We start from the raw sequence: 13,343 nt of genomic DNA on the forward strand, positions 1-13,343 counted from the left end.
GTGATCCTTTTTTCAGCCAGCAGCATCATCCCTAAAAACTAAAGATCCAGCTTTGGAACACAGCTTCTCTCAACAGGAAGTCATGTGGCTCGTTTCATGAGTTTATATAAAAGACAGTAGTTTTCAATTATATTGTATATCATATTGTTATTTTAATAATAACGTTTCTCTGTGACCTTTGACAAACAACCTTTCCCATTAGCCCAATACGTTCAGCAGCTTAACGTCTCGGCTCAATAACAGATTGTGTAAAATAATAGACACTAGTCTATACCCATTGGTAGCTTTTTCACCTTCTACCTGTGCCAATCCTCAGTGCCTATGTGCAGTTTCACATAGACTGACCACGTCAGTGAGTAGAAAAACATGGGACAGACAGAATGACTGACTGACAGAATGACACACTGACAGTTTCCATGATTATGTACAGCATACCATACCATGACTTAGTCATACCAAAAATTAGAAAAAAGAAGAAACATTCTTTTTTTTCTGTTGTTATAGCGCCACCCAGTTGCCAATTAGAGTTAAATTTCTCAAGTCACCTTGAGGCGTCCTGTTCTACATATCTACCAAGTTTAGTAGAAATTGATATGGCAGTTAGGCCCAGATAAGAAATTAGCTCTCTAGCGCCCCCACTTTGTTTGATGGGGTCAATAATGGAGGGGTCCCCTCAGATTATGTGTGGTCATAAGCCATCAAAGTTGCGTGGTGATCGGTGAAACCCTTGAAATGTTATACACCTTTATGTGATGAGCCACGCCCTCTGCAATATTCATTGCCTTATAGAAGCTCAGTTTTAGTAAGTTTTCCAACTTTTGCCAAGAGAGAACTTTAGATATTGGTCCCTAGATTATGTTGACAGAGTTTCAAACTTCCTAGGAAGAGATCGATTTTAAGTGTTTTTCAAGTAATTCAAAATGTTGGAAAATCTATATAACTGGAAGTTATGGGTTCTTGAGGCAAATTTGTTCCTCATGAGGAGAGGCATCTCTGTGCAAAGTTTCATGTCTCTATGACATACGGGGCATGAGATATGCCCATTCAAAGTTTGCAATTTCAATCGGTTGCTATAGTGCCCCCCTTTGGCCAATTGATGTAATATTGCTTCATTCGCATCCTCCCATTACCCTCTACCACTGTGCCAAATTTCACATGGATTGACCAAGTCAGTGAGGAGAAAAACGTGTAACAGAGACACACACAGACACACCCACAGACAGAGTTTTCGTCATTATATAGTAAGATAAGATAGCAACAAGACCTTACCCATTAGTTTGTGGACTGTCATTTTAAAGCTTTGAGTTTTGCATTTTGGTCATTGCTATCTTGGAGTAAGAAGTGACCATATTTAGATGACAGGGTGGAGCTAACCCATAGATAGACTGTATAATAAAGATGAATGACATCACAGCTCTCCCAAAGTTCCCCAAAGCGAAAAATTTTGATCGCTCCCTTGTGGCTGGCTGCATTATGGGTCATGAACCCCACCTCCACCATGTCAGCAGGTGGGACATGGGCTAAACTGAAAGATCAAAGTACATGTCAAATAATTTTTGTATTAAGATGGCTTCCATCATCATCATCATCATCATCATCATAATTAGTCAGACAGGTGTACAGGTGGAAAGTCGATACTGTGGAGATCACTACTGCACAGACTTCCAAAGGCTCCAAATGATGTCACCAATGCAAGATAGCAGTGGCCTATCTGGGACATTTTGCCTTTGTTTTTGTACAGTGAGACTAAGTGGGGATGCTGGAGTGAGGGAGCCCTTCTGTGTGGAGTCTGCATGTTCTCCCTGTGTCAGCGTGGGTTTTCTTAGGGTACTCCAGCTTCCTCCCACAGTCCAAAGACATGCAGGTTAATTGGTGACTCTAAATTGTCCATAGGTGTGAATGTGAGTGTGAATGGTTGTCTGTCTCTATGTGTCAGCCCTGTGATAGTCTGGTGACCTGTCCAGGGTGTACCCTGCCTCTCGCCCAATGTCAGCTGGGATAGGCTCCAGCACCCTGATACAGAAAAAAAATGAAATGTACTTAATGGGAAAACTGAACTTCCAGCTCCTTGCAGGGTCTTTTAGTAAAATCAAACACTAAACAAGAATTTTTAGGCTGCCAAAATGTTACAGTTATCTTTAATAAAGTGAAAATACACTGAAACAGTGACAGCTACAGCTATGGCTATATCTATGAATCAGGGATTACGCCATGTTTACATTACTCAACGGATGGCATCCACCGGTCACACCCGTACATAACCTGAAGCCTCAAAAAAAACTTAAAAGGGTAAGTAAAACTTCATCTCCATACTGTTGTCACAAACAGGGGAATACCTTGACCAAATCTGTTTTGTACCATGCTGTAAACATGTTTATTTCCACTGTAAAGTCAGGCATTTTAACATGGAGGTCTATGGCAATAAGAGTGCTCCTGGAGCCAGCCTCAAGTGGCCATTTGAGGAACTGCAGTTTTGGGCACCTCAGTATTGGCTTCATTTTTCAACCCTGGAGGTTGCTGTTTGGGTTCGACAGAGGAAGTGAGTACATGAGCGAGCTGAGGGGTTGTGGTTAGCTCAGGCATGTTTGTAATAACAGCAGGACAGAGAGAGAGAGATTGCACTGAGTTACACAGGCTGGTGGAACAGAGGCTAGCCCATTTGTGATGTAATGACTTTGGCTTTATATTGGAACATTTTAAATTTTGATCTAATGCTGGAGCGAGATGAAAGGTTAAGGGATCGCCAAAGTTATGCATCCCGAAGGGGGCATGAATGTCTGTACCAAATTTGAAGGCAAAAAAATGAAGATTACAAAAAGCTAAAACATTAAAGATTGGCTGTGATATAACTTTCTAATATGCAGTGCTTTCCCTCTCTTCTTCTGTTTCTAAACTTTACTTTTTTATATATTTTCACCCTCAGTATGCACTGGAGAAGACAAAAAATGAGAAGGAGAGACGAGAAGAGAAGAAAAGGGATGAAATGTAATTTGATCCTGAAAAGTTATGCTCATGTGGTCTTGCATCTTAGATACAAGCCACTTTGACACCCTAGTAATGACTTTTATTTAATTTAACATTTTATGCTCCCTCACTAAATGTGCTTTTTAAAAAAACCACTTGCCACTTGCCAAACAAACAATCGCTCTATTTTCTGCATTCATTGGTTCTTACATAAGCAGACGGCCTCAATGTCCTGCCCTTCCTGTTTCATTTCACAGCTTTCTAATCCCACATGCAGTTAAGCTGCTCCGACAAAGCGCTGCCGTCATAAAAACCTTTTTATTACAGTATGCAGCTTTTGATAGCAAACGTGGTTCCACATGAGCCTCCACAGGCTAAAATTTCCTAAGAGGTAAAGGCAGCATTTGCTCTCATACATGGTTTGATCTTTGACAGCCTTGTCAGATGTGAACCACTTTCACTCGAATGACAGTTAACCACTTCATGTCACTTCAGTCATAAGTGCCAAGAATATGATTTGTTTTATCAGGGTCCTCAAAAGGAGCAGGTCGAGTACATCTCTAAAATAACTTGATTCAGTCCTTCATAGCTCTCACAAGGAGAGTTGTGGAGAGTATTGTTGGTTCAGCAGGCTTCTTCAGCAAAGTGAATGAATCAAGGGTACTACAGCAGCAGGCCACTCTGAGACATTTACTGCGAGAGCTAAATTATGACCTTACTTTGTAAAAACATATCATCAAAAACAGAACCCTAATGCAGCCTCATTAGCCCAACAAGCCGTCTTTCATAGCCACTGATCAGAGGACTTTGATATTTATGTCCTCGTTAAGACATCCTCGCTGTACAGATGATAGATATCTGGTAACTTTCTCTTCAGTAAGCTGCCCACTTCAGCTGCAGTTGCATATAGGAAAATATTCATTAAGTGAAAGCATGTTTTCAGAATTTTCTTCACTGATTCACATCAACTATCTGGCCAGTAACTGTCTATTGGAGATGTAGTGATCAAGTGTTGGACCACCCACCATCAACATCCTTAAGCCTGCCGCCTGCCAGCAGGATGAGGACAATGCTGAGCTTTTGATCCAGGTATTTACTGTATAGCAGGGCTACACAGCATGGGGAAAATAGCACGATGGTATCAAAAAAAATCATGTTGGAAACATTTAGGAAATACTTGCAGAGAGCAATGGTAAAGTTACTAAAGATAGTCACACAGTGGGTGCTCTCTTGTCAGTGTGATACCTGATTTTACTTCCCAATCAACAACTCTCACAAGCAAACACACCATGCATACACACTGTGTTGGCTTTAATTATCAGTACATTTTTCTTTATTGATTCAATTTATGCTTTGAAGGAGTTGTATTTGACATTCAGAGCACATCTATGATTTAGAGCCAACATGGAGGTGTCTGAGCTAATGGCTAGCAGTGCTAACAACAGCAACAGTGCTGACAAAGCCAGTGGTGGTGGAGGGGATGGTGGGTGGTGTGACTTCTAGGCAAGACAGCTGCCAAGCTGCAGACCACACTCAGTACGTTTACATGCACAGCTTAATCGAGCTATGCTCAAAATTCGATTTGGCATCTAATCGGACTTCTGTCCTTGTCCCAGTTTACATGCAACTGAGAAAATCGAATTACTGACAGGAACCTGTCCTCCTCCTCAACACTAGGTGGCGATATGTGTTGTTTCAGCGGGTTAATACAGCCCCCTTTCCGGTTGACCTATTATGTCACTTAATAATAAACAACTGGAGTCAGACGGCAGACCGGCATTTTCGAACAACAGCAAGATGGATAATCGTACAGCTTTGTTCATCTCGTACGTAATGTACGCGTTACTGATTGTGCAGATAAGGTGCACGCTATCCCTCGTGGTCATGGTGATTTCGAGAGGCAGACAAGAACGCCGTATGCTGTTGGAGGGCTACAACAATAGCATGTCTTGTCTGTTCCGGGGTCATACGCCAGCGCGGGGGGTGTGGAGCATGCGCACATGCATTGTCTAATTTAACTCCGATTAAGGCGTATACATGCTGGAGAAAACCGAATTCCAATCGCATTATTTGGGTGTCTTAATTGGAGTTGGAGAACTCCGATATTAGTCAGAGTAATGTGTTTACATGCACTTCAGTTGTCCAGTTATAGTCGGATTAAGGCAATAATTCGTTTTTTTCAAGTGTCATGTAAATGTACTGACTTTTTGAGACTAACAAATAACACCAGGTGTTCTTTTGGTGACCCTTTGCGGTCAACCTTGCAGTGTGTGCGACCCCTGCAGCAACCCCAAAGAAAGCAATGTTTGTGGCACCTAGCGGTTTCCTAGCGGTGTTTGAGCCACCAAACCAATCCTAGGTGATTTTCACTGACCAATCCAAATGTATCCCATTGGTGTTTGAGCCATGGAAACTACTAGTTTTTCCACCCACCTACCCCTGCTTTTTCAGCAGCTTTTGTGCCATCAAACATGGGTGTTTTAGGCCAAAATACGATGTTTTCATAACCATAACCATGTGGTTTTGTGCCTAAACATAACAAGTTAACCAAATTGTTGTTGAGAGACATAAAGTTTCCATTTATTTACCACAATAATAATGATAATATACAATTGTAATGTAAGTGGCTTTGCAGAAATGACAAATGCAAATACTTTTCAAACACAATTTCAAACACAAGTACACAAATCAGCTTCACTATAACTCGCAGGATTCACAGACAAACACTTGTCTGCAAGCCTATGGCATTTTACATTGTATAAATTAGCCTAGCAGCTAGCGGACTTTTCCTCTACTCATATGAAGCCAGGGACAACAACAACATTAAGGTAACGTTACAAAATTCGTCTTTATTACATCTCAGGTTCACAGACAAAACAACTGTCTTATACTAAATACGTTTTAAAAAAATATATGACATGCTAAAGTTATTAGCACAAGCCTATGGCATTTTACATTGTATAAATTAGTCTAGTGACAAGCTGATATTTCCTCTGCTCATATGAAGCCAGGATGAATCACACACAAGACTTAAAATGCTATTCATGTGGGGGCTTTATTATCTTCTCAATTTATAGTTTCCTATGTGTGAAATTAAAGTAAATAAAAGCTTTGTTTCCACTGAGGGAAATGGTTTCAGCTTACAAAAATAGACAGAAGGTCTGCGTCACATAGTTACCTTTCTGCACGTCAGGCTACGGTGTACCATGATGGGTTATATTGCTTGGTGACTGACCATCGGTTGTACACTTCTTGTCACACACATTGTGGGATACTCTCAGTCCACTATATAGCATATAATAATTCCCACGATGCCTTTGGACAGCACAACAAAATGGCAAACTCGCTATGTAGTGGACTATGGAGTGAGTAGTGAATAATTTTGGACACAGCCAATTACTTTTGGGGAATTATTTGCAAGACTGCAGACTCCAGCCTTGTAGTTTGACATTTGGTGGTTGCATTACTTTTTCTTGACATTTGGATCACGAATTGTGCCTTTAAAACACATATCACACAAGCAAGACATCTGTTCACAAAGGATTATTTTCTCTGCAGTCTCCCTATTTGGAGGGTGAAACAATTCCTCTCCAAATCATCTCATCTCTCTGGAGCCTTCTTGACCATCTTTGATTTCCTCCTGGCATCTTTACCTCGTTCAGCCAGTCTATCAGTCAGTCTCTCTCCATCTCCCTCTTCCTCTCTACCTGTTTTGTATTCCCTCCAGTGGCGGCGAAGATCCCAGCAGCTGACTGCTGGAGACAAGGAGTTCTTGTGCAGTAATAGCCTATTACAAGTCATTTCTCAGACACACTGTCACTGGTTCGCAGCCAGTCTTGTCACTTCGTCACTCTGTGAATGAAGCCATATAATCAACAGTAAATGGCCAATTCTACTGTGGGGCACTGAACCCCAGACACATATAACACACACATGAATACACACTTGCAAGCAAATTGTTGAGGCACACATTCACCACTTCTGCTGAACTGGTGAATTGGATTTTTATGATCGCTCTTGTAAGCCAAATAATCCTTTGAGAATTCATCAGCCTCACTGAGGGAGAAGACATAAATCAATTATTTGCAAGAAATGTAATCAGGACTGGTCATTTTAGTTCTTGAGGAAGGTCTGTGATGTTCAGTTAGCACTGTAATAATGCCACACATTTTTTTTACATGCTTGCTAAGAATTGAATATCTTAAAAAAATGAGACTGAATATGCATCGACGGCCCCCACACATTTAGGTTTTATCAATTATTCAGTTGTTTTCCCCTGTGCAAATGGAAAAGCAATATAATCAAGGCTTACACAGATTTGTTTTATTTATTATTGAAACCCCATCTCAACTCTTTACTCCTACTGCTCTTTCTATCTCCCCACCCACTCGCTCTCCCTCATATTTATTTCTTCGTATTTATTCTCGTTTCCTCTGTCACTGCACGACTCCTGCACCACAAACCTTCGCCCCTCCTCCTCCTCCTCCTCCTCCTCCCCTTCAGATGTAATTGAACTCTCATCAGCAGTGAGTTCAGTTCACTGTTAATAAATAATTCAAATATTTTTAATGGGTGACATCCTACTCTGGTTTCAATTACATCTCCGCTGACTCTTTTCTTAGAGGGATAAAAGGGAAAAACAAACACAAGCAACTATTCAAAATGTTTACATTTTAATAAATCAAGAACCCCGGACCCCTCATAAATATATTCAGCGGAGCCTTTGGGCCAATACAGTGTCACATTTGCTCAGCTCTTTAAAGATGGTGATAATTGCTGTCATGCGGAACAGATTCAAAGAATAAATAGCTGCAAAGCCCGAGCAAATCAACACAACAGAAAATATCATCACCCGTTTCAAATTAACGATACAAAAAAACAGTCACCTATCTTAAATGAACATCACAAAACCCATTATCAGAGAATCAGTATTACAGAATAAAATACAACACAGCAGAAGTCATTGCATCTCAATTTAATTTCCTCCTCAGTTCCGCCTCTATCCCTCCCCCTACCTTTATGCTCATGATGACTGTTATTAAATACACACTAGACTGTCATTATACTGTCATAGCAGCGAAAGGTACATTGAGGCTTTATTAAACGTCCCTCCATACTCTCTACTCAGGTGCATTTTCTGTACAAATTGAAATCTGCTATAGTGGTATACCATTAAACTTGGATGAATAACTGTCTCTCACTTTTCACTTGAGTTTCAAATGAACTGAGCGGTGAGTGACAACTGTGCCCAACATACTCTACGTCTTTTACTCGACACTTAACCTTTTCTGCACCCTGTGGCCAGAACCGACAGTTTTTGTGAAATTTGATCCAAGGACGAACACATAATGCAATAATTAGCTCCTGGGTGATCAATGCTTAAAAACTGTAGCATTTAAACAAAGAAAATCTCTTAAGCTATAGCAAAAATAAGCCAGCTGAATGGGAAAATTAATTCATAAGACTGAAACAATTATGTGCTAAATGGTCTCAGTGCAGCAGGGAAGAAGGGTTTTTAGTTAAAACATTATGGATGTAATCAAATAACTTTCTTATAATTGTTTAATTTCCCAGTAACAGAAATTCCAAAGATATGTCAGTGAGAACAACTGAATTTTGGTTTTAGAAAATAGGAGGTGTCTGAGTTAAGTGGTTATTTCTAGGTCTGAAAAGTGAAAAAACAATATCTATGTCTGACCCTATTCATTTTGCAAATCAAACATTAGCCATCACGCAAACCTACAAACATCTTGGAGTATTCCTCCAGCATGGTGGTTAGCATTGTCACCTCACAGCAAGAGGGTTCCTGGTTGGAACCCAGAGCGGAGGGTTCAAACCCAGAATGGGGGAGCCCTTCTGTTTGGAGTTTGCATGTTCTCCCCATATCAGCGTGGGTTTTCTCAGGGTATTCTGGCTTCCTCCCACAATCCAAAGACACGCAGGCTCGTTCATTTTGCAAATCGAACAACAACCATCACAGAAACCTACAAATATCTTGAAGTATTCCTCCGGCATGGTGGTTAGCATCACCTCACATCAAGAGGGTTCCAGGGCGGAGGGTTCAAACCCTGTGTCAGCGTGGGCTTTCTCAGGGTACTCTGGCTTCCTCCCACAGTCCAAAGACATGCAGGTTAATTGGTGACTCCAAATTGTCCGTAGGTGTGAATGTGAGTGTGAATGGTTGTCTGTGTCTATGTGTCAGCCCTGTGATAGTCTGGTGACCTGCCTCTCGCCCAGTGTCAGCTGGGATGCCTACCAGGATAAGTTACGGAAATGAATTAAAAAACGAACGTCTGACCCTATTCATTTTGCAAATCGAACAACAACCATCACAGAGACCTACAAATATCTTGGAGTATTCCTTGACTCACATCTCACTTTCAGAACCTAACAAAGAAGAAGCTCAACCAGAAATTGTATGTCTGTAACAAGATCAGACCATATCTCACCCCTGCTGTTTCAGACACACACATTCATGCGATCATTCTCTCGAAAATATCCTGCTGTCTCCCTTTTTGGTCCCTCACCACAAAGGAAACCACTGAAGTAATAGCAAGACTATACAGAAGGGCTTACAAGATCCATGACCATAACCTCCCCCTTTGGACTCATCATTGCACTCTCACATTCTGACATCTTGACTTTTCAAAACTACATAAATAATCATGCCATTAAATTCAAGTTTCAGATCCTAAACCACAACTCCAATCCTACACTTACTGCTCTACTTCCAAGTGACAACACAAGACAGCAACACATCACTAGATCAACTTCGCATGCACTTATTCTTGTACCACCTTACAAAAACAATTATGGTCAGAGATCATTTTGTCACACTTACACTAAGATCCCATACTAAATTAGAGCAGTAACATCTATTACACATTTCAAACATGCATATAAACACTATGTGATTGAAGGACAAACCTGCAACCACTGATTTAAATCCCATATCTCATTTTGCACTCCACTTACGTCCTCTGACCCTACTTTACTTCTGGTAACATTTTTTATGTTTATGTTTAAGTTTATGGCCCCAATAGCTAGTTCTAGGTCTTCCTCAACACAGCATGATTTTATAAGTTATGGTCCAACTTAGAGTTAAAGCTGGGCATGCTTTAGGACAGTGGTTCCAAACTAGTGGGTTAAGGTCCAAAAGCGGGTCCCATTGTGAATGGACTCCAAGTGACTCTCGAATGTGTCAAGTTAGTTAAAAACACACTGTATCATTGAAGTTCAGTGAATTTCCAGTGCAAGCTTTAATTCTGAAGTGCCATTTCCTGACTAAAGGAGAAATCTGGACCCTGTTGCTGGACCAGTTGGGAGCCACTGCTTTAGGGGTGGTTGTGATTGACAAGTTGCTACCAAGGCACTGTCCTCAGGTTCCTTGTCAGATCTACTAATCACTTCTGCATAGCTACACCAACTTCTCCAAAACGTCTTGCTCCAAAAGAGATGGTGATGGCCAAAATACCAAGGCAAAAACTCAAGGTTTTAAAACAGTAGTCCATAAACGAAAGGGTGATGTCACGGTGGCTACATCCCTTCTTTTATATGGTCTGAATGGAGGTTGAACCTTCTGGGACCAAGCACAGTTAACTGTATGATGATTGCTGTAGTGTACAAAATATATGGAGGAAACAGAGGGTATTTCAGTGTGGATGGAGAACCTTTTGAAAATTCCCTGCAAGCACTGCATGCATGTTATTTTTCACATGTGCTGTAAACTGTGTTTTCAGATTTACTTGCCTTGTGGAGGTAGCCTGAAGGTGAGGTTACACTTTTGAATCGACTCTTTTCGCAATGTTTGTCCATTTCAAAGTTTTGCATTACTAGTCGCCTGATCATTTCTGCCTGCCCTGTCACCCAGTTCCCATTCAGAAGTTTTGCGCTCACCCTCGTTTACCACCTCTCAGCTAAAGTCATGCCCATCTCATCAAGGCCTGTCTCTGATAACTCACAGCTAGAATATATAGCCCAGCCTCACAGACAGTCTTTGCAAGAAGAAGAAGAAGACTCTCCGGCAGTCTTTTCTGGACTAATTTCCCACCACCGACCCTCCCTGTCTCTGACCTACCTGCCTTGTCTGATCTTCAGTAAACACACCAGCCCTCTGTCCCCGACCTTAAGATCTACTTCTGGGTCCTTGGTGGCTGTTTGGCATTTTCATCTGAAGATGATGCTACAGTGTGAATGATCCCATCTGCTTACCTGTGGTTTCCTGTGGTCCAGCGACTTTTACCATGTTGCCACACCTGTGAGTGGCTTCTCGATTCTCTACCTGCCCTCAACCAACCTTCTGCCTATTTCCTTCTGTTTGTCCGCTTGGGCTGTGTACTTACCTGGTTCTGGACCTTCTGCCTCCACGTCTATGTCCCCTTTCTGCTCCTACAAGGTACTGTTGCCTGTCATTTAACTAAACTGTGTGTGTGGTTGGGCAAACGTCTCCACTTACTTGCCTGCCTCCCAGCCGTTCGACGTACGAAACAGCCTAACTGCCAGGGATTTTGTGAAGAGACTGTGCAGGAATGTTGACCTGTATTGTGTACTGACTACCTGCCCTGTCCTGTACCTGCTGTGTTGTGGCATTTAATGGCATTACCAACTGTTGCTGGTATCCTGTGTGTGAATCCAAACACAGGACACACATAGCTAGCAAGAAATATACTCAGCAATCCTGTGTGTGGAGTATGGCTGTGTGTAAAGGCAAATTATCCACTCATGTCTATCCACTGACTTTCTATGTAACTGCCTTGCATCTGATGTAAAATTTACTTTGTTTAAGCTGCAAAATGCATTGTTGTCTGCCTCTGGGCCTTTTTGTGACACTACAATTGAGGCCACCAAAGTTGAACATTTTCAAATTCTGCATATAGTGACTTCAAAGTTCATAAATGTTCATACAAGTTTAATGGATGCCAGTAATGCCACATTAAAGTAGAGTGTCAGGTCACATGCTGTGAATTCTTTCCTCTGTTTCCTTGCACAAAGTTACCGTTCTCTGGCTTTGAGCTGAGTGGCACAGTAGATTAATTTTCTGACAGTTTTTCCAGGCGCTTTACAATGCTATTCATGAATTCAAATCCCATTCTGCTGCACTATATATTTTCCAGCATGTAAAATGAATTTCTTCATTATTAATACACCTGCTTGACATTTCTGTGTAGCAGCTTTACCATTGTATGATTATAATCAAGCATGACAAGAGGGCAGGAGGGTCAAACTGACTGCTGCTGAGAATGAAACAGAAATTTTCAACTAAATTTTTTTGTGGACAAGTGGATGAAATATAATGTCGACACTTGCTTGCCCCTATAATTGGAAAAAGAAATACGGCATATGCTGAATGGAACACTGATATGTTATTATATATGGGAGGATTATGTCCTACTGAAAAAATCTGAAATTGTGTTTGCCTGTAATGTGTCAAGACAACGTACGACTTGTTCCACGTGTTTTTCATTCCATTATAGGTATCCCTGTTATCCTCTGTGTATTCTACTTTATAATACATCTTGCTTGTGGAATATTCTCTATCGAGTATCCAAAACATGCCTTAAACACCTAAAATATTATAAATAGCTGCAGGCCTTATCTTGCATGAGGGCATTTGGATCAAATATTTGAATGAATATTTGACAGCACAAAATGTATTTCCATCCCAAACTATTTAAAAAGTTGTTTTTGATCCTAAAATATTTTTGTCTGTAACTTGCATTTATATTGTTCCTGGAACAAGTTTGTTTTTCAAGGCTAACGGTAGTTATATGTATGCTATGGACTTGTCTATAGCCCCGTTTCCACCAAGCAGTGGGCTACGGTTCAGTTTGGTACGCATTTTTTCAGTTTCCACTGTGAAAAGTTGTGGATGGTACCAATGGAATTGTTCCATACTGTCCCCATTATTGGTCACCCTTCTGTTGGGGTACCTAGCTCACAGATCTGGTACTAAAAGGTGGAGCTGTGAACACTACAGTCCGTTGATTGGTCAATAGCGGACGGTCACTCTGCTCAGGGCTGAGTTGTGGCTGGTTTTGAGGCTCATGTAACCACTGTTCATTCCATGGCAAGTCTTACATATATTAGTAAACTGCAACTATAAAATAAAAGGATGTTTTGCTGCCTCTCGTAGTAGCTGGAGTCTGAGAAAAAAAAAAAGCTTAAACTGGGCCAACTGCCGGCGACTTTTAAGGCGGAACATTTACTCGTTATGTTACTCAATGTATGAGTTGATGACATGAATCCATCAGCACACCTTAAATTTCAGTGTGACAACTCTGACCATTCCATTAGTTTTTACTATCTCTTTTGGATGACATACACATTTGGTAAGGGGTGGATCTTCAAGCGTTTAAAAATATATATTCATTTCGAGCAGA

General features: G+C 41.0%; 1 long non-coding RNA gene across 1 annotated transcript in view; it reads right to left on the reverse strand.

Annotated features, from left to right (window-relative positions):
• Positions 1 to 6,698: 6,698 nt before the first annotated feature.
• The window catches only part of LOC125905673 (uncharacterized), a 57,330-nt gene continuing 50,685 nt past the window's right edge, over positions 6,699 to 13,343 (reverse strand). The window contains exon 3 of the long non-coding RNA XR_007451680.1: positions 6,699 to 6,816. This is a non-coding gene — a long non-coding RNA (uncharacterized LOC125905673). The remainder of the gene's footprint in view (positions 6,817 to 13,343) is intronic.

Source organism: Epinephelus fuscoguttatus, linkage group LG18 (genome assembly GCF_011397635.1).
Source record: "Epinephelus fuscoguttatus linkage group LG18, E.fuscoguttatus.final_Chr_v1".
In the NCBI taxonomy this organism is placed as follows: domain Eukaryota; kingdom Metazoa; phylum Chordata; class Actinopteri; order Perciformes; family Serranidae; genus Epinephelus; species Epinephelus fuscoguttatus.